General features: G+C 42.5%; 1 long non-coding RNA gene across 4 annotated transcripts; it reads right to left on the bottom strand.

Moving 5' to 3' along the window:
• Nucleotides 1–7,226: 7,226 nt before the first annotated feature.
• LOC102141165 (uncharacterized) lies at nt 7,227–20,084 on the bottom strand. Of its 4 annotated transcripts, XR_006695556.3 has the most exons (5): nt 19,638–20,084; nt 18,292–18,438; nt 16,601–16,747; nt 11,755–11,950; nt 7,227–7,805 (listed from the first exon to the last, which is right to left on the bottom strand). It is a non-coding gene; the product is annotated as an uncharacterized lncRNA (long non-coding RNA). The 4 variants fall into 4 exon arrangements; XR_012429907.1 differs by lacking the exons at nt 7,227–7,805; nt 16,601–16,747 and adding an exon at nt 8,815–8,983; XR_012429906.1 differs by lacking the exon at nt 7,227–7,805 and having other exon boundaries at nt 11,764–11,950; nt 16,601–16,757.
• Between the last annotated feature and the right edge of the window lie 13 nt (nt 20,085–20,097).

The following is a 20,097-nucleotide window of genomic DNA, read 5'->3' as shown; positions in this document are numbered from 1 at the left end:
TAATCCCAGCACTTTGGGAGGCTGAGGCAGGAGGATCACTTGATCCCAGGAGGTCGAGGCTGCAGTAAGCTGTAAGGATACCACTGCACTCCAGCCTGAGGAACAGAGCAAGATCCTGTCTCAAAAACAAAACAGAACAGAACAAAACAAAACAAACAAACAAACAAAAAACAGCAGAAGACTCAGAGATGAGTATGGTGGTCTCTGGAAGCTGGAAATGATGTTCATTTTATAGCCAGCCAGAAAGGGAGACCTCAATTCTGCAATCACAAGAAACAATTCTGCCACCATCCCTGAAAAGCAAGGAAATGAATTCTGCACAACATCTTCTCTAATAGAATGCAGCCCTACTGACACCTTTTTGTTATTCTTTTTCACTTTTATAATTATAACCACTTTAATGAATGATTTAATGTAAAAATTAGGAAAAAAATCAACATTCGTATCAGATCAAAGATCAGGTTTAAGAAATGAATACACCATATATCTGTTCAAAAGAGACTCCAGAAGGAAATTCACAAGGATTTTTCATTCTTGGTGAATGAAAAATAAGGATTTTTCATTCTTATTTTATTTTTTAAAATAACATCAACTTGTACTTGTGATTAAGGACTACATGTACAGGTTTATGATGTTGTTACATTGCATGACGCTGAGCCTACCGACATCTTGATTTTAGCCCAATGAGGCTCTTGTTGAACTTCTCACTTCCAGAATTGCTGAACTGTAGAAGTGTAAGAAAATAAATTTGCATCATTTAAGCAACTAAGTTTATAGCAATTCGTGACAACAGCCATAGAAAATTAATAAGTTGGCGAATGGGTGAGGGCCTGTAAATTCTGTATCTTCCCAGGAGGCAGCCATTTACCCAGTAATAATGCACTATACACCAGGAATTATTGGGCCACAATGTGAGTCATTTCTAGTGGTGGGAATTGACTGCCGATCCCCTGTGCTGTACCTTGGTCTTCTCACCTGTGAGCCATTGGGCACCCTTGTGAGTAACTAGGAAGGTTAACATAAGAGCCAGTGTCCCTGAACTACTCTTTCTCAAGGTGAAATTGACCTGTCATGGGCCCAGTCAGGGTTGTCACTCAAAAAGCCAATGAGCCAGTGTAAACAGGAGATTCCTTTGAACCAGAGTATCCTCCAGGAGATTCACGATCCACATTCTACTTGCTTCAGAAACAACTTGGGTTTTTGCCAAAAATGCGCAGTCCCAGGTCAAACACTCAGATTAGTTCAATGAAGGTTTCTGCAATGGGGCCTCGACTATCTCATTTTCTGGTTTTCCAATGGGTCCTTCCTGGTATCACCTCCCATAAACACCTTACCCTCAAATCCTAGTCTCTGCTTGTGCTTCTAGGGGGAACTCAGTTTCCTACATTTAATTCTGTTTAAACCTCTACCGCAATAACCCTGCCATAACCCTACCATTAACTCTTTCAAGCAATCCATGTAAGTCGTATGAGCCGTAGACAGATAAACTAAGTGTAAGAAATGTTGGAATAAACAGATCAAACATTTAGATTTCAACTCAAGTTTATTTATGTTTTTTCCAGTTGAAAAAGAAGGACAGCTTACACAGAATAATGAATTCCCTAAAGGCAAAGGGAAAATATGTTTGCATGCTTATCTAATTAATATTGAAATCTGCATAAGATATTCATACATATTTAAGTGCATAACTTAAATTTATACATGTTTGAGAAAATGTGAATTTATTGTATTGTAATACATAAATATTTCATAATACACAATATATTGATGTTGATACATTTACATGTATTGATATAATACTATAAAACATAAATATATAATTTATATAAATATAAATTTTATTTAGATGTTATAAGTTAGATAATTAGATAACTTGATTAGGTAAACATTAGATACTTTTTAATGAATTTACGATGTATAATATACAAATATACAAATACAATATATATGAATATATTATATAATAGAATGAATATATCATAATAACATAAATATTACATATTATAGAAAGATATTTATGTTATGATACAAGTTATATATTCATACGTAACTTTTTTTTTTTGAGATGGAGTCTCACTGTGTCGCCCAGGCTGGAGTGCAGTGGCGAGATCTCAGCTCACTGCAACCTCCGCCTCCTGAGTTCAAGCGATTCTCTTGCCTCAGGCTCCTGAGTAGCCACACCACGCCCGGCTAATTTTTGTATTTTTAGTAGAGATGGGGTTTCACCATGTTGGCCAGGATGGTTTCGATCTCCTGACCTTACGATCCACCTGCATTGGCCTCCCAAAGTGCTGGGATTACAGGCATGAGCTACCACGTGTAATTTATATGCAATATATTATATATAATATAATATAGTGTGTATTTTATGAATGTGATATAATTTTGTAATATATCTTATACAGCCATATAACTTGTAAAATATACCTAAAGACACATATTATATAATATATATCATTTGCATTATTAACAATAAATATTATAATAATTACTACATTAAATCATTTGTGATACAATTATTAACAAATATACACAAGGTAAAGTTGTTCTAATAAATTTTGAAGAAACCAATGATAGAACACGATGTGCCTGGAAATCAAGTGATCTCTTATAGGTGTTATGTTAAAAATGAAGGCTAGGCATGATGGCTCATGCCTGTAATCCCAGCACTTTATTAGGCTAATGCAGGAGGATCGCTTGAGTCCAGGAGTTTGAGACCAGCTTGGGCAATATAATGAGACCTTATCTCTACAAAAAATATAAATGTTAGCTGGGCATGGTGGTGCACACCTGTAGTCCCAGCTACTCAGGAGGCTGAGACAGGAAGATTACCTGAGCCCAAGAGGTCAAGGCTACAGTGAGTCATAATTTCACCACTGCACTCCAGCCTGGGTGACAGATTGAGACCCTGTCTCAAAAACAAAACAAAAACAAAACAAAATAACAACAAAAAGACTCTCACTTTCCTTCAAAGTTTCCATATTGCATAATTAGGAGATATTTACAAACAAATCTACTAGCTTTGTTTCAGCAAATAAACTGATGTAAATCTTTTTTTTCCCCAAAAAAACTGTTAGAAAAATCTTTAAAAATTGAACTAAGATATTCTGTGTTGGCCGGGCGCGGTGGCTCAAGCCTGTAATCCCAGCACTTTGGGAGGCCGAGACGGGCGGATCACGAGGTCAGAAGATCGAGACCATCCTGGCTAACACGGTGAAACCCCGTCTCTACTAAAAAATACAAAAAACTAGCCGGGCTCTGTGGTGGGCGCCTGTAGTCCCAGCTACTCGGGAGGCTGAGGCAGGAGAATGGCGTGAACCCTGGAGGAGGAGCTTGCAGTGAGCTGAGATCACGCCACTGCACTCCAGCCTGGGCGACAGCGCGAGACACCGTCTCAAAAAAAAAAAAAAAAAAAAAAAAAAAAAAAAAAAAAAAGATATTCTGTGTTAAAATTAGGTTTTGGTAGGCTGGAGAAGCACATTCCTAAAACTACACAGGCAAGTATGTTACCAATGTGATATGGTCTGGCTGTATCCCCACCCAAACCTCATCTTGAATGAATTCCCATGTGTTGTGGGAGGCACCCAGTGGGAGATAATTTGAATCACTGGGGCGGTTTCCCCCATACTATTCTCATGGTAGTGGGTGGGTCTCATGAGATCTGATGGTTTTATGAGGGGTTTCCGCTTTTGCATCTTCCTCATTTTCTCTTGCTGCCACCATGTAAGAAGTGCCTTTCACCTCCCACCATAATTCTGAGGCCTCCCCAGCAACGTGGAACTGTAAGTCCAGTGAAACCTCTTTTTCTTCCCAGTCTCAGGTATGTCTTTATCAGCAGCGTGAAACGGACTAAAACACAATGCAATAAAAGTTTGCACTGAAGTAGCATTTGGACTGATGAAGGCAGGTGTGCTAATTGAATGCCCCTGTGTCCTCCTTTCTCCCAGCCCTTGGCCGACATCAGTGATTTCTCGAAGTGATTTTCTCTGCTCAGCCCAGACACATCCCCAGACTGGTTCTCTATTTGCACTAGACAGGTTGCTACTGATCTGCAGGAGCAGACAGGCAAGACAGCACACGCTGCTCCCTGCTGAGATGTGGAGCGTAGCCACGAGTTCACATTCTAACCTCCCTGCCTGAGTAAAGAATTCAGCAAGTGGGATTAACACAGTTTAGGCCCGTGTGGAGTTCAATCTACATCAATACACTCGATATTGTGTGATTCATTAATTAGACAAATGATTAAATCAACAAATGCATTTTTTAATCACTTGACTTTTTAAATTATGACTGTTAGAAGCAGTGTAATTGGGTTTTTAAAAAATTTGTATTAATTTATGAGGCACAAGTGTGATTTTGTAACCTAGATTGTGCAGTGGTGAAGTCTTGGCTTCTGTAACCATCACTGGCATAATGAATATTGTGTCCATTAAGTAATTTCTTATCCCTCAGCCCCTCCTACCCTTCCCAGTCAGCAATGTCTGTTTTTCCACACTCTATGCCTATTTGGAAACATAATTTAGCTCCCACTTATTAGTGAGAACACGTAGTATTTGTCTTTTTGTTTCTGAGTTGTTTTACTTAAGAAAATGGCCACCGCTTCCATCCATGTTGCTGCAAAAGACATGGGTGCATTCCTTTTTGTGGCTGAATAGTGTTCCCCTGTGTGCGTATACCACATTTTCTTTATCCCATCATCCACTGATGGACACTTCGGTTGAGTCCATATCTTTGCTATTGTAAACAGGGCTTCCAGTACAGGTATCTTTTCTTTTAATGTTGAGATGGAGTCTCCCTCTGTCTTCCAGGCTGGAGTGCAGAGGCACTATCTCGGCTCACTGCAACCTCTGCCTTCCGGGTTCAAGCAATTCTCCTGCCTCAGTCTCCCGAGTAGCTGGGGATACAGGCGTGCACCATCACAACTGGCTAATTTTTGTATTTTTATTAGAGACGGGGTTTCACCATGTTGACCAGGCTGGTCTCAAACTCCTGACCTCTAGTGATCCACCCGCCTCAGCCTCCCAAAGTGCTGGGATTACAGGCATGGGCCACCACGTCCAGCCAGTGCAAGTATCTTTTTGATATAATGATTTCTTTTTTTCTTTTCCTTTGGGTAGATTTCCAGTAGTGGGTTGCTGGATTGAATGATAGTTCTATTTTTGGTTCTTTGAGAAATCTCCACACCCTTTTTCATAGAGATTGCACTAATCTACATTCCCATGAACAGTGTATAAGTGTTCCATTTTCTCTGCATCTTCACCAACATCTGTTTTTTTCTTTTTTTTTTTTTTTTTTAGTAATAGCCATTCTGAGTGGTGTAGGATGAAATCTCACGGTATGTGAATAGCTTGCTAAAGGGTGTTTGAATGTACTTTGCTGTGTGGCTCACTTTACCATGAAACAAAATCACAGCCCATCATATCTTTTAGTGGCAATTAAAACGCACACATGAGGCCAGGCGGGGTGGCTCACACCTGTAATCCCAGCACTTTGGGAGGCTGAGGCAGACGGATCACTTGAGGTCAGGAGTTCAAGACCAGCCTGGTCAACATGGCAAAACCCCATAGCCAGGTGTGGTGGTGCACGCCTGTAATCCCAGGTACTTGGGAGCCTGAGGCAGAAGAACCACTTGAACCTGGGAGGCGGAGGTTGCTGTGAGCCGACATCATGCCACTGCACTCCAGCCTGGGCAACAGAGCAAGACTCTGTCTCAAAAACAAGCCAACAAAAAGTGCTTACATGTTAAGGATCTACCAGAAAATTTGGTATGCATACAGAGGTTACAGATAGGTCTAGGCTGAGTGTACTTGTGGCTCCATGAATCTACATAAAAATCAATCATCTACTTTGTCATTTACAGCACTGTTCATATGGAAGGGGGGCAGGGAAGTGCTGCGTAGAAGAAGGTGTGGTCCCTGGCTAGGGCTCCACCTGTGGGCCTGTGCCCATGGACCTAAGTGAGGACAGGCACTCCTGTTTTCCTGCCCAAATGTTGCATTTCCCAAGAGCACTCTGGCCTGCTATACTCCCAATCTGTGCTTATAAAAACCTCGAGACCGTAGCAGGCAGACACGCAAGGGCCTGGACATTGAGAGGAACACATCAGCGGAAGAAGACATAGCAGCCAGACCTCGAGGGGAGCACGTCAGCGGAAGAGTGCACTGGCAGACGCCGGCAGGCCGGCAGGCCATTGACCGGCAGAACCACACGGAGTTTCACGCGGAAGGTCAGAGGAAAGCCGGGGCTGCTGAGCGGCCGGCAACTCCGGGCGAAAACCATCTCCCTTCTGGCTCCCGCATCTGCTGAGAGCTACTTCTACTCAATAAAACCTTGCACTCAGTCTCCAAGCCCACGTGTGGATCTGATGCTTCCGGTACACAAAGACAGGAACCCGGGGTACAGAAAGCCCTCTGTCCTTGTGATAAGGCAGGGGGTCTAACTGAGCTGAGTAATACAAGCCGCCTATGAACGGCTAAGCTAAAAGAGCACCCTGTAACACATGCCCACTGGGGCTTCCGGAGCTGTAAACATTCACCCGCAGATGCTGCCGAGGGCAGGAGCCCCGCAACCTCCCCAGCTGCCTGCACCTCCAAGCGGTTTGCGCAGCGGGGCACTGAAGAAGTGAGCCGCACCCGCATTGCACGCCCTGTGAGGGAGATGGGGGAACTTTCCCCATTTCGCGGTGGTTGAGATAGTCAGATTCCTACGTGATACTCATTTTCCCTTACTTCTTTACTGAGTGTACCATGCTGCATACAGGTGCCCAAAGATGTCCACATCCTAATCCCTGGAACCCATGAATATGTTACTTTGTCTGGCAAAAACGACTTTGCAGATGTATGAGGTTGGTGCAAAGATAATGGCAAAAACCGCAATTACTTTTGCAGCAACCTTATAATTAAGTGAAACGTCCTGAGATGGGGAGATGAGCCTGGGTTGTCCAGGGGCACCCTGATGTAATCACAGGGTCCGCAGAAGAGGGAGCGAGGAGGGTCAGAAAGAGAAAGACTGGAAGACACTAGGCAGCTGGCTTTGAACATACAGAAAGGGACCACTAATTTCCCCACAAGAGCCTCCAGAAGGAATACAGTCCTGCCAGCACCTTAATTTTAGACTTCTGAGCTCCAGAACTATAAGATAATACATTTGTCTTGTTATAATCCACTAAATGCGTGGCAATTGGTTACAGCAGCTATAGGGAAAACCACTCACATACCCACACACTATGCAATATGCTCAACAGAAAAATTTATTCTTTTCTAAACACTCTTCCAGTTGACGCTGTGAAAGTTCAGTGGTGCTGGGAGCTCCTGGAGGGGGTCTTGTTTTGTTTGTTTTTCTTCCTTCCTCCTGTTCTCCTGATTTATGTCTGGAATACAGATGGGGTGGCTGAAGAGTCAGCAGCTTTTTGTCTTTTTTTTTTTTTTTTTTTTTTTTTTTGAGGTGGAGTCTGGCTCTGTCCAGGCTGGAGGCACGACCTAGGCTCACTGCAACCTCCGCCTCCTGGGTTCAAGCAATTCTCCCGCCTCAGCCTCCTGAGTAGCTGGGATTACAGGCGTGTGCCACCATGCCTGGTTAATTTTTGTATTTTTAGTAGCCATGGAATTTCGCCATGTTGGCCAGGCTGGTCTTGAACTCCTGACCTCAAGTGATCTGCCTGCATTGGCCTCCTGAAGTGCTGGGATGACAGGTGGGAGCCACCACGCCTGGGCAACAGCTTTTGTTAAATGTGGGAGTTCACATGCTAAGGGAAGAGGGTGCTGGTATCCCAGAACTCCAGCCTTGGGTTTTCCATCTCCAGAATTCTTATCAGTGAGGCAGAAACAAATGGTACTCTTGTTAAAACACTATTTCTGCCAAACAAACACAGTATTTAAATTGTACAAGCATTTTCAAGTCAAGTTTTTTATTTTTCTTAACACCCTGACACCTTAGGAAACAGAAGAATGTACGGACTTTGAAGGATTGACTAAAAGAAAGAACTAGAAATCACCCTTTTTTTAGACACCTCCGATACATCACTCATCAATTAAGTCCCAAGAATTATATAAAGCCTGGATGATGAGAATAAAACAAATATTTTTGTTATTTGATTACCCACACTGTAGCACAAACAACAACAATAACAAAAACCAGACATACATACATGCAAAAAGTTTATATAGTGTTTTAGGAAAGTCTCACACATTTGCCAAGAGAAAAAAAGTAAATGAAAGTATTACAATAAAGTCACTTTCTAAAGAATTTAGACTGTATTTTATTACAACTGCATTTTATTCTATTGAAGAAAAAAATAATCACACATGATTCTAGCTAACCTTTGAAGAAGGCTATTTTTTATGAAATTAATAAAAAATGAATGTTCAAACTTATCTCAAGTATGGGTAGGTGGATATAAAGATAGATAGAAAATAGATAGAAAGATAGACCATAGAGATGATAGATGATGGATAGACCAGCAGTCCTCAACCTTTTTGGCATGAGGAACCAGTTTCAGGGAAGACAATTTTTCCATGGACTTGATGGAGAGGTGGTTTTAGGATGATTCAAGGGCATTGCATTTATTGTATACTTTATTTGTATTGTGATTACATTATAATATATAATGAAATAATTTTACAACTCACCATCATGTAGAATCAGTGGAGCCCTGAGCTTGCTTTCCTGCAACTAGATGGTCCCATCTGGGGGTGGTGGGAGACAGTGACTGATCATCAGGCATTAGATTCTCATAAGGAGCATGTGGCAAACTCTAGATCCCTCACATGCACAGTTCACAATAGGGTTCTTGCTCCTGTGAGAATCTAATGCGGCCGCTAATCTGACAGGAAGTGGAGTTCAAGCAGTAATGCAAGCGATGGGGGGCAACTGTCAATACAGACGCAGCTTCACTCTCTCACCTGCTGCTCACTTCCTGCTGTGTGTGCCAGTTCCTATCAGGCCACCGACTGGTACCAGTCCATGGCCTGGGGGTTGGGGACCCCTGGGATAGAGGAGAACCAATCAGTAGGTGATAAATTAGACAACTGATAGAGATCAGATACATAGATATATATATATAAGACAATTTATAGATTGATAGAAATATAGATGGATACATGGAGGATGGATAGATAAGTTTACCTGTTAAGAAAAAAATAGAGTATGCTGAGAGTTCGTAAATAAGAAGTCTGTGCTTGCTGTGCAAATATTGTTTATATTAAGGGTTCTATTATAACGCTCCTGGAGAAACATGGGAAGTGTGGTTTCACAGTGGCTTTCAGATGTTCTGTGCATCATATCCATGGGTGCTCATTTCATGATGTGCAGATTCTGTGCCTATTTCACTAGATTGAAAATGGATGCTAACATATTTGGTTCTTTACTAAAAAACATTATAGGCTGGGTATGGTGGCTCATGCCTGTAATCCCAGCACTTTGGGAGGCTGAGACAGAGGGATCACTTGAGGTTGTGAGTTAAGACCAGCCTGGCCAACATGGTGAAACTCCGTCTCTACCAAAAATACAAAAAATTAGCCGGAAGTGGTGGCACGTGCCTGTAGTCCCAGCTACTCAGGAGGCTAAGGCAGGAGAATCGCTTGAGCCTGGGAGGTAGAGGTTGCAGTGAGCCAAGATGGCGCCACTGCACTCCAGCCTGGGTGACAGTGAAACTCTGTCTCAAATAAAAAAAAAAAAAGCGTGACATATAATTTTACCTATCCATCCAATGATCAAGAAATAAACAAAATATGTTCAATATGTTCAATTCCTACAGTCTAATATGATTCATTCATGAAATGGAATGAAGGTCTAATACAGGCTACTATATGTGTGAACCTTGAAAACACCATGCTCAGTAAAAGAAGCCAGTCACAAAAGACCACATATTATATCATTCCATTTACATTAAATTTCAAGAATAGCTAAATCTATGGACAGAAAACATAAAATAATTGGTTTCCAGGGACTAGGAGAAAAGGAGAATGGAGAGTGACTGCTTAATGGACATAGGGTTTCCTTTTGGGATGTTTAAAATGTTTAGGAACTAGATAGTGATGATAATTGCATAATATTGTGAATGCACTATAGCAGGGGTTTCTAACCCCTAGGCCATGGACTGACTCCTGTCCATGGCTTATTAGGAACCAGGCCACACAGCAGGAGGTGAGAGGCAGGTGAGTGAGCAAAGCTTCATGCCTATTTACAGCTGCTCCCCATGGCTCACATTACCACCTGAGCTCCACCTCCTGTCAGATCAGTGGTGGTATTAGATTCTCATAGGAGAGCAAACCCTACTGTGAACTGAGCATGTGAGGGATCTAGGTTGCATGCTCCTTATGAGAATCTAAGGCCTGATGATCTGTCACTGTCTCCCATCACCCCCGGATGGGACTGTCTTGTAGGAAAACAAGCTCAGTGCTCCCACCTATTCCACATTATGGTGAGTTGTAGAATTATTTCCTTATATATTACAATGGAATAATAATAGAAATAAAGTGCACAATAAATGTAACATACTCGAATTATCCTGGAACCAACCTCCTCAACCCCACCACTACCGTCCTTGGAACAATTGTCTTCCACTAAACCAGTCCCTGGTGCCAAAAAGGTTGGGGACCACTGCACTAAATGCCACTGAATCATACTTCAAAATGGTTAAAATAGTCCATTTTATGTTATATGAGTTTTACTCCAAAATAGAAAGTGAAACTCATGGAATTACTAAACTTCAGACACATTTTATTTAAACGAGTAGTATTTCTTTTTAAAAGATTATTTCGGCCAGGTGCGGTCACTCACGCCTGTAATCCTAGCACTTTGGGAGGCCGAGGCGGGCAGATCACGAGGTCAGGAGTTCAAGACCAGCCTGACCCATATGATGAAACCCCGTCTCTACTAAAAATACAAAAATTAGCCGGGCGTGGTGGTGCATGCGTATAGTCCCAACTGCTTGGGAGGCTGAGGCAGGAGAATAGCTTGAACTCGGGAGGTGGAAGTTGCAGTGAGCTGAGATCACGCCACTGCACTCCAGCCTGGGCAATAGAGCAAGACTCAATCTCCCCCTAAAAAAGATTATTTCAGAGTAAAAGAAAAAAAAAAAAGAAAAACCAGGAGATGAAAAGCACAATGCGCCTTGGTCTTTTAGGAGTTTAACTAGGTTAACCTCATATTCCTTAATGGCTTTAAGTTTAAACGTCAAGGCAATAAAACATTCAGTGGTCCTTTTAAACATAAAAATCAGAAGACATTCTTTCTAAATCAGACAAATCCCCCTTTTGGGTATAAAACCAAAAATGCTTAGAGTAAAAAAAAAGAAAAAAAAATTCAGTACTAAGCCTTTTTGTCTATCGCCTCTCTCTTCTTCCAGTCTTAAACACAAAGTAGCCTTTAGGAATTTCTTTTAATTTCTCAGAATTTTTATATATAGCAAATCATTTATTAATACATATAGATGTGTGCCAATTAAAATATTTTAAATAATGAAAGAATAACACTCATACTTATGCCTATCTTTACAATGATTATGCCTGAGAAATAAATGAGGAAAGACTGATCATAAACAATTATCTTATAATAATTTAGTCTTATCTAATATCATTAGATAAGATATTATAATATTATTAGATTAAACATTAATAATTATATTATCAGATAAGATAATATTAATAATCAATCATGTCTAATAATTTTCAAAATAAAAACCCATGGGTAAAATACTCTGCCTTATAATAAAAATACAATATGACATAATAATAAAAACAAAGCAAAACCTACCTTCATGTGTTGGTTCTTGGTTCTTTCCTCTAGTTCCTTTACCAGAGGAGTAGTGGATTTGGTAATTTAAGAAGTGTCAAATCTTCCCTTCAGCAACCACACGCCTGTCCAGGGAGTCAGCTCACAAATCACGTGTCAATTATCAGGAGAGATGGTAGACCCTGTGCAAGAGCTCTGTATGAGTTTCCTGTGGCTGCTAAAACAAATACCAAAAACACTGGTTGAAAACAATGCACATTTATTCACGTGCAGTTCTAGAAATCAGAAGTCCTAAATGAGTCTCCTGGGGCTGAAATCAAAGTGTCAGCCAGGTTGGTTCCTTCTGGAGGATGCAGGAAAGAATCCATTTCCTTGCAGTTTGTACCTCCTAGAGGCTGCCTGCATTCCTTGGAATGTGGTTTCTTCCTTCATCTTCAAAACCAGCAACAACCAGCAGAGACCGTTTCACATCTCATCATTCTAACCTCCATTTCTGCCTCCCTCTTCTACTTTTAAGAGCCCTTGCAATTACATGGGGTCCACTTGGATAACCCAGAATAATCTCCTCATTTTAGGATCAGCTGATGAGCAAACTTCATTTTCCCTCCAACTTTGATTCCCCTATTGACATATAAGGTAACGTTTTCATAGGCTCTGGGAAAGAGGATGTAAAAATATTTAGTTAAGGATCTTGGGATGAGATCATCCTGGAATCGACCCTAAATGCAATGACAGGTGTCCTTCTAAGAGACAGAAGAGGAGATGGTGCAGACACAAAGGAGAAGGCCGCGTGGAGACAGAGGCAGAGACTGGAGTGATGCGGCCACAAGCTCAGGAATGCCTGGAGCCCCCAGGAGCTGGGAGAGGGAGGAAGGATCCTCCCTTAGAGCCTCCAGAGAGGGTGCAGCCCTGCCCACACCTTGACCTCAGTCTTCTGGCCTCCAGAACTGGGAGAGCATACATTTCTGTTGTCCTAAGGCACTCAGTGGCGGTTTGTGTGGCAGTCCTGGGAAATGCATACAGATTGTGCCCACGTTTGAAGGTTAACTAAGAATAATTACCAAACCACACAGTTTCTGTTTAAGCTAAATACTATTTTGCCTTTTTCTTTGTAATGTATTCAGGGCAACATTTACAAGCTGAATTTTCTCATCCAGGCTTTCTAACGGCTTTGAGTTATTTGTTTCTTTTACTTTATTCATAAGAGTTATATTTATATCTTTAAAGTGCATGTTCCAAAGTGTTTTGATACTTCTTTAAAATACATTAGTGCTCCTTTGAATTTAGTCTGAGTTTTAGTGAATCTCTAAGCTTGTCCACTTACAACACACACCTGTATTTAAAATCGAGTAAATCTCAGTATGTTTCAATCTCATGATTAGGCACAAGTGAAGGTCACTGTGTATGAGAACTAATTTCCTCTTCTGTATTTTAAGAATAACTTCAAGCTTGCTCCGTGAGTCCCCCTCGGTCTGTTAACTAAGGCCGCTTCTTCTAATTCATGAAAGAGGACTTCTTACCAAAACGGAAGGCACTTCACGCGGTGTCCTATAGAATTCTGAGTGTTCATTATTTATAGGACATCTTTCTGAATTAATAGTTTCATGCTGAAGGAGAGGCCATTTGCCATTTTTATTTCGAAAAGTGAGATGGGTCTTGGAATCCATCCACATGTAAGAAGAATGTCACAGGACAGGGGTTTGCAACCCCATAGGCCATAGACTGCTACCAGCCTGTTAGAAACCAGGTTGCACAGCAGGAGGCGAGCAGCAGGCCAGTGAGCGAGGCTTCGTCTGTGTTTACAGCTGCTTCCCATCCTGAGCTCCACCTCCTGTCAGATCAGCAGCAGCATCAGATTCTTACTGGAGCAGAAACCCTATTGTGAACTGCACATATGAAGGATCTAGGTTGCAGGCTCCTTATGAGAATCTAATGCCTGATGATTTGTCACTGTCTATCCCATCACCCCCAGATGGGGCTGTCTAGCTGCAGCAGAACAAGCACAGGGCTCCCATGGATTTTACGTGATAGTGAGTTGTAGAATTATTTCATTGTATATTACAGTGGAATAATAATATAAATAAAGTGCACAATAAATGTAATGTGCTTGAACCATCCCAAAACCATATGTCCCACCCCTATCCTGCTCCACAGAAAAGCTGTCTTCCATGAAATTGGTCCTGGTGCCAAAAACATTAGGGACCGCTGCCCTAGGAGATTTCTAGACCATGCCACTCGAGGGCAAGGTCTCCACCAGCCATTAGTGCTCAGACTAGTTTCAGTGACATTCTTTCCTTCTTCCTCACAAGCTTCTAGGGCAGCTTCCATGTGGAATCCCCTAGAAGCCATTTGGTTTGTATTCCAAGAGGCAGCTTGTCTGAAAGAAGACGAATCAGCAAAAACGTAAGCCAAAACAGAACACGGGAAAGAAAGAGTCTCAACTCTTTAAATATAGACTTTTAAAAACTAGACTTTATTTTTAGAGCAGTCTGAGCTGCAAAATTGAGCAGAAGGCACAGAAATTTTTATATATCCCTTTCCTACACACACACCCGCTCTTCCATGATCAATATCTCTCAGCAGGGTGAGACGTCTGTTACAACAGATGAACCCACACAGAGACACCAAAGTCACCCAAAGTCCGTAGTTTTCATTAGGGCTCCCTCTTGGTGTGAACTCCAGAATTGTGAGTGTTCATCATTTATAGAACATCTTTCTGAAATGAATAGTTTCACGTTGGAAAAGAGACCCTGTGCCATTTTTATTTTGAAAAGTGAGATGGGCCGAGTGTGGTGGTTCACGCCTGTAATCCCAGCACTTTGGGAGGGCAAGACAGATGGATGACCTGAGGTCAGGAATTCGAGACCAGCCTGGCCAACATGGTGAAACCCTGTCTCTACTAAAAATACAAAAATTAGCCAGGCATGGTGGTGCATACCTGCAGTCCCAGCTACTTGGGAGTCTGAGGCAGGAGAAACGCCTGAACCCAGGAGGTGGAGGTTGCAGTGTGCCAAGATTCCATCACTGCACTCCAGCCTGGACAACAGAGTAAGACTTCATCTCAAAAAAAAAAAAGTGAGCTAGGTCTTGATTTCTGCTGAATTACCCATCTAGGATTGAGGTCTTTGAAGGGATTCATTAATAATTGCTGACATTTCCTTGCCTTTCCCTGTCTGCAATTCACTGGCCTGTGTGGTCTGGGTTGGGGAGGAATGGGACAACCTTCTGTGATCTCATCTTCTGCAGCTGGTTTTCTACCAATTGAAATTTTAGGGATCCAGAGCGGAGAAGCTTGTGTCTGTGAGTTCCATGTTCTAGGTGCTGCTGGTCACGGTAAGAGACAGTAGTAGATAAACAGCTTTCATTTTGCCCAGATATCCCCATCGGCACGTCCGCCCAAGCTGGGTCAGGCAAGTTCACTTCTCCACGACGTGTTTTCTCTGTAGGCTGATGTGCACCATGCTAAGCAGAATTTTCTCCAGCCTAATTTGCAGAGATAACTCAACTGTGTTCAGGAGATCTAGAGGGTTTCTCTGACATGTTCTTTGTATTTATTTACTTATTTTCCACGCTGCTGTTCTATTTTAAAGTATGCTGTTGAGAAAATCTGGGAACATTTTAGTACATGCAACAGAACAGGGTATTCCTCCTGGCTGTGCTAAGAGGATAAGAAGGAAAACAAAAATACCCCCTCCTTTTCATCGAGGTGGCCAGTAGCCCGTATTTTCATTTAAGGTTTACCCTAGACGGATGAGGGCAAGTTCCCATGGAAAATTCCTGAAAGTCTGTTTCTGCTCAAATAAAGATACAAGCCCACTAGCTATTAGTCTGCCCCCGGGATTTCTGAGCTATGCAAGCCCATGAGTTTGAAGTAGAGATTTCCTGTGTAGACTATTTTTTTTCCCTCCAGTCATCCAAGGGTATTCACTAGGTCAGCCCTTCTCCTGATTACAGAGTTTGGGAAGCAGTGGGGTTTGCAGGCATGTGACTAAGAAAGTTACTTTTACAACCCCTGTTAAGAAAATTACATAGTGATCCACAGAGTCCTTTAGAATATTAGATTTTCACATTGAAATCAGAATCGCCAGGAACTGCAGTTCATACACAAAACAGCCAGTGCACCTCCAGAGACTGCATTGGGGTAAAACCTGGATAGGAAGATGAAAGACACAGCAATAAAGTTGAAAAAATGACTGTAGGTTCACTGGATCCTATATATAAATATTAACTGCAGATGTGGTGCAGGTAGTATGTTCAGTTCTCTCTATACAGCATTGCATTCTGTCTTTACGACACCTCCAAGAGGTAAAATTACCCTTATTGTACCCCTGAGAAATCTAGTTTTAGGAAGGGAGAATAGTGTGTTCTAGGCCCTCTGGCCAAGAAATAGCGAGTAGTAGGAGGAGGTGGTTTGAGCTCTACTATCTGTCTGACTTAACCACCTATGGTTCTGCTGTTGGTTAAAGCCTTGCAAGAAAAGTGGATTTTAAAGATCTTATGACGGAGGCAGAGGGATGATGGCTTCCCCAGGGTAAGGGCCTCCTGGGTCTCCTGGGCTGCAAGTTTCCCTATCTCCACATTTCTAGAGGAGAGAGGGCCTCTGTGGAGGGTCAGGGTTGGGTAATGGGAAGTGAACTAGCAAACCTGTTTGGATTTCCTTCTGAATGCATGAGTCTAGCGGGTTGAATTTAAAGGGCAGGCACTTCTCAATCATGTCTTTTCCACACATCGCTTTTTAAAACTGGCATGCCACCAGCCTGCTTCAGGGGCATCTCAGCAAACAGGATTGGTTACACAAGGAAATGGTACCATTAGGCTTGTCAAAAAAAAAAGCTTTTTTTTTTTTTTTTTTTTTTTTTATACTCACAGATGTCTTTTGTAGATCAAAGACAAAACAGGCAAACGCTGATGATAAGGACACGTTGTCAAAATGCTGGCTCAGGAAGAGAAATGCTGCTAACCAGAGGAACAGTGAAAAGCAGTGGCTGGTAAAAGTCACTTTCACTGGTGCATCCTGCAACAAACTGCAATCCATCAGGTTCCATGGCATTTGGCGATTAGGAAGGCTCTGACCTTTTGTTAATCACTGAGCTCAGTATCATTCTTTTGCTTGAAGTACATTCTGTAGCTACAAGGACTGACCTGCCCGTCATTTGATCATCCCTCCTCATCCTCCACATGGTGGAATTATTAGCAAACAGATGAATTTAATTTAGCCAACATGTACTCCAAACCTCCTGTATTTAAGGAACTCTCTTGGCACTTCAAGGGATTCGACAATTAATAAAACATGGTCCCTGCTCTAGGAACACATAACCAAGCAAGCAGGCAACATTAGCAGGACAAACATCAAAACAAAAAAAGACTAAATGCAGCAAAATATGCATTTTATTTTAAGAAAGGACGGAATGACGAGATTCCATAATGCTTTATTTGTGGATTTATTGTGCAAGTTATGCCCTGGGACTTTTCTAGTCTAGGCATTTATTTTTATTAGTATGTGTGTTATTAAAAAATAATTTATTGAGATGAAATTCACATCATAAAGTAAACCATGCTAAAGTAACAATGTAATGGCATTTTGTACATCTTTAATGTTGTGCAACCATCACCAACATGTAGTTCCGAAATATTTCTGTCACCCCAAGCTAAAACCCTGCACCCATTCAGCCGTCTCTTTCCACTGCTTACTCCCCCTCATCCTATGCATGAAATTTTCAAAGCAGAATTTAATTAGTTGACTTGGCATTTTATTTACTTCACACTTGTAAGGAATTAAAACCGCTATGTTTGAGTTAACCATCTCATTTCCGTAAACCTACGCCTTTAACTAGACTTCGATAAACCACTTTTGGGGTGCAGATTGTACAGGTAGCACAAGTATTTAGAGGTATTAATAGATACTATCTATTAAATGTGCCAATAATAATCCCCCTGGATAAGGTAGTATAAACAGATTTCCTTACTGCAGGGAAATTCGGAATTTTTTTTTTTTTTTTTTAAGGCAGGGTCTTACTCTGTCACCCTGACTGGAATGCGATGGTGTGAACTTGGCTCACTGCAAACTCTGCCTCTCAGGCTCAAGCAATTCTCCCTTGTCAGCCCCCAGTATATAGCTGGAACTACAGGCATATGCCGCCATGCCTGGCTATTTTTTTTTTTTTTTTGTAGAGATAGAGCTTTGCCATGTTGCCTAGGCTGGTCTCAAACTCCTGGACTCAAGCAATCCTCCCACCTTGGCCTCCCAAAGTGCTGGGATTACAGGTGTGAGCCACTGTGCCTGGCCAAATCTAGACATTTCTTAATAGAATTCAACCTCAGTCATGCACACATTCATTCATTCCATTGAACACCTAGTGTATGCCAAGCTCTGTGCTATACTCCAGGTGTCAAGAAGCTATGATGGCATAAAAAGAAGGTGAGTGATTGTCCACAATGCAGGAAAAAGCCCACATTAGCAATGGGCACGGAGGTAAGGAAATACTATACAATGGAGACTGAGGAGAACTTTGTCAAAACAGTGGCATGAACCGACAACAAAAATCAGGGATGTGCTACCTGATCTTGACGAGCCAGTCCTATCACCAAAAGGAAGATCCCAGGGACAGGCAGGCTGGGAAGCACAGGGCATGGCACCGGCCACCCATGGAAAACTTCAGCCTTGGGTGTGAGGATGATGGCACCCCTCTAAGTTTCAGTGATGGCCTGGAAGGGATGAATGAGAAGGAGTTGGTGGAGGAAGAAGTTGTCAAAATCTAAGACATATCTATGCAACTGCAGTGAGAGAGGTGGAGAGAAGAGCACGTTGGGCCCAGAGATTCTTAGGCATCAGGATCTAAACTTGGCAACCAGTTGACTGTGACGAAGACATGAAAGAGAGGCAGAAGGCAACGATGCCTTGAGTTTCTAGTTTAGCTGATGAGATGGGTGGCAACATCATTAACAGAGGTAAAGACGTGTTCAAGAGACAGTTGTTTTCTGTTTTGTTTTGTAATTTAATCAGTGGATTTGGGGCATGCCCAGAAAGAGGCTACCTAAGGGTATTATTTGACTATTCCCTGGAACTATGTCAACACACACTGAAAACGAAAGCTAGAGAAGGAATGAATTCCCATTTATGAACCAGTGTTTCCTGACTCTCAACTCTGTCTGACTCTCAACTCTGTGGAAGCCACCCTAGGCATGGGAGGCAGGTGGTGAGGAATTCCCAGACGTTGTGTTTCTTTGGAGGAGCTAAGATGGTCCAGGCTCCATGCAGGGGAAGCAACTTATTTCTTAGGCTTAGTCCTTCCTTCCTCCTGAAAGACCCCTGACAGAGTGCTAGATGTAGGGCAGGACTTCTGAACCTAAAGAGCAGACACTTCTCAATTATACTTTTTCCATGCATTGCCTTCAAAAAACTGCATGCCTGCTGGGCTCGGTGGCTCACGCCTGTAATCCCAGCACTTTGGGAGGCGGAGGTGGGTGGATCACTTGAGGCTAGAAATTCGAGTCCAACCTGAGCGACGCAGTGAGACCCTGTCTGTACAAAAAAAAAAAAAAAAAAAGTACAAAAATTAGCCCAGCGTGGTGGCGTAAGCCTCCAGTCCCAGCTACATGGGGGGACTGATGTAGGAGAATCGCTTGCACCTCGAAGGCAGAAGTTACAGTGAGCCGAGATCACACCACTGGCACTCCAGCCTGGGCAACAGAGCGAGACTCCGTCTCAAATAAATAAATAAATAAATAAATAAATAAATAAATAAATACCGCATGCTATCAGCCTGCTTCAGGGGCATCTCAGCAGACAGGATGTGTTGTACAAGTACATGGTACCACTGGGCTTGTAAAAAAAAATAATTTTTTTTTTTTTTTTTATGCTCACAGATGTCTTTTGTAGATCAAAGAACACAAGAGGTAAACACCCTAAGGACGTGTTGTCAAAATGCTGGTTCAGGGAGAGGAATGCGGCTAACCGGAGGAACAAGGAAAAGCAGTCGCTGGTGCACCCTGCAACAAGCTGGTGCAATGGTGCCTTTCCGGGCCCTGCACGCCTGTCTGAGCTCCATGTTTTTACCCCAGGTGGGCTCTGCTGACTGAAGATCCTCGCCTGACCTCTCCCCACCATTCCAGGTCTGACTTATCCAGGAAGCCAGACAACGGCCTCCTCCTCCTCCTCTGCCTCCTGGAATAGGGACCTACCCTCTGCACCCTCTACTTTTTGCCTTGTCGCCAGGTCGCTCCCCCCATCCCTCCGCCCCCTCCCCGGACAATACCATCAGACTCTCCGAACGTCCCAGCCCTCGCCCTGCCCCTCGAAGGCTCCCCACGCCGGAAGGGAGCCGTTCCACCTTTCAGGCTAGAAGACTGGCAGGGGGAGGGAGG

This window comes from Macaca fascicularis, chromosome X, assembly GCF_037993035.2.
Source record: "Macaca fascicularis isolate 582-1 chromosome X, T2T-MFA8v1.1".
NCBI lineage: Eukaryota > Metazoa > Chordata > Mammalia > Primates > Cercopithecidae > Macaca > Macaca fascicularis.
Note: the sequence above shows the minus strand (reverse complement) of the source record. Positions and strands in the feature narration are given on the sequence as shown.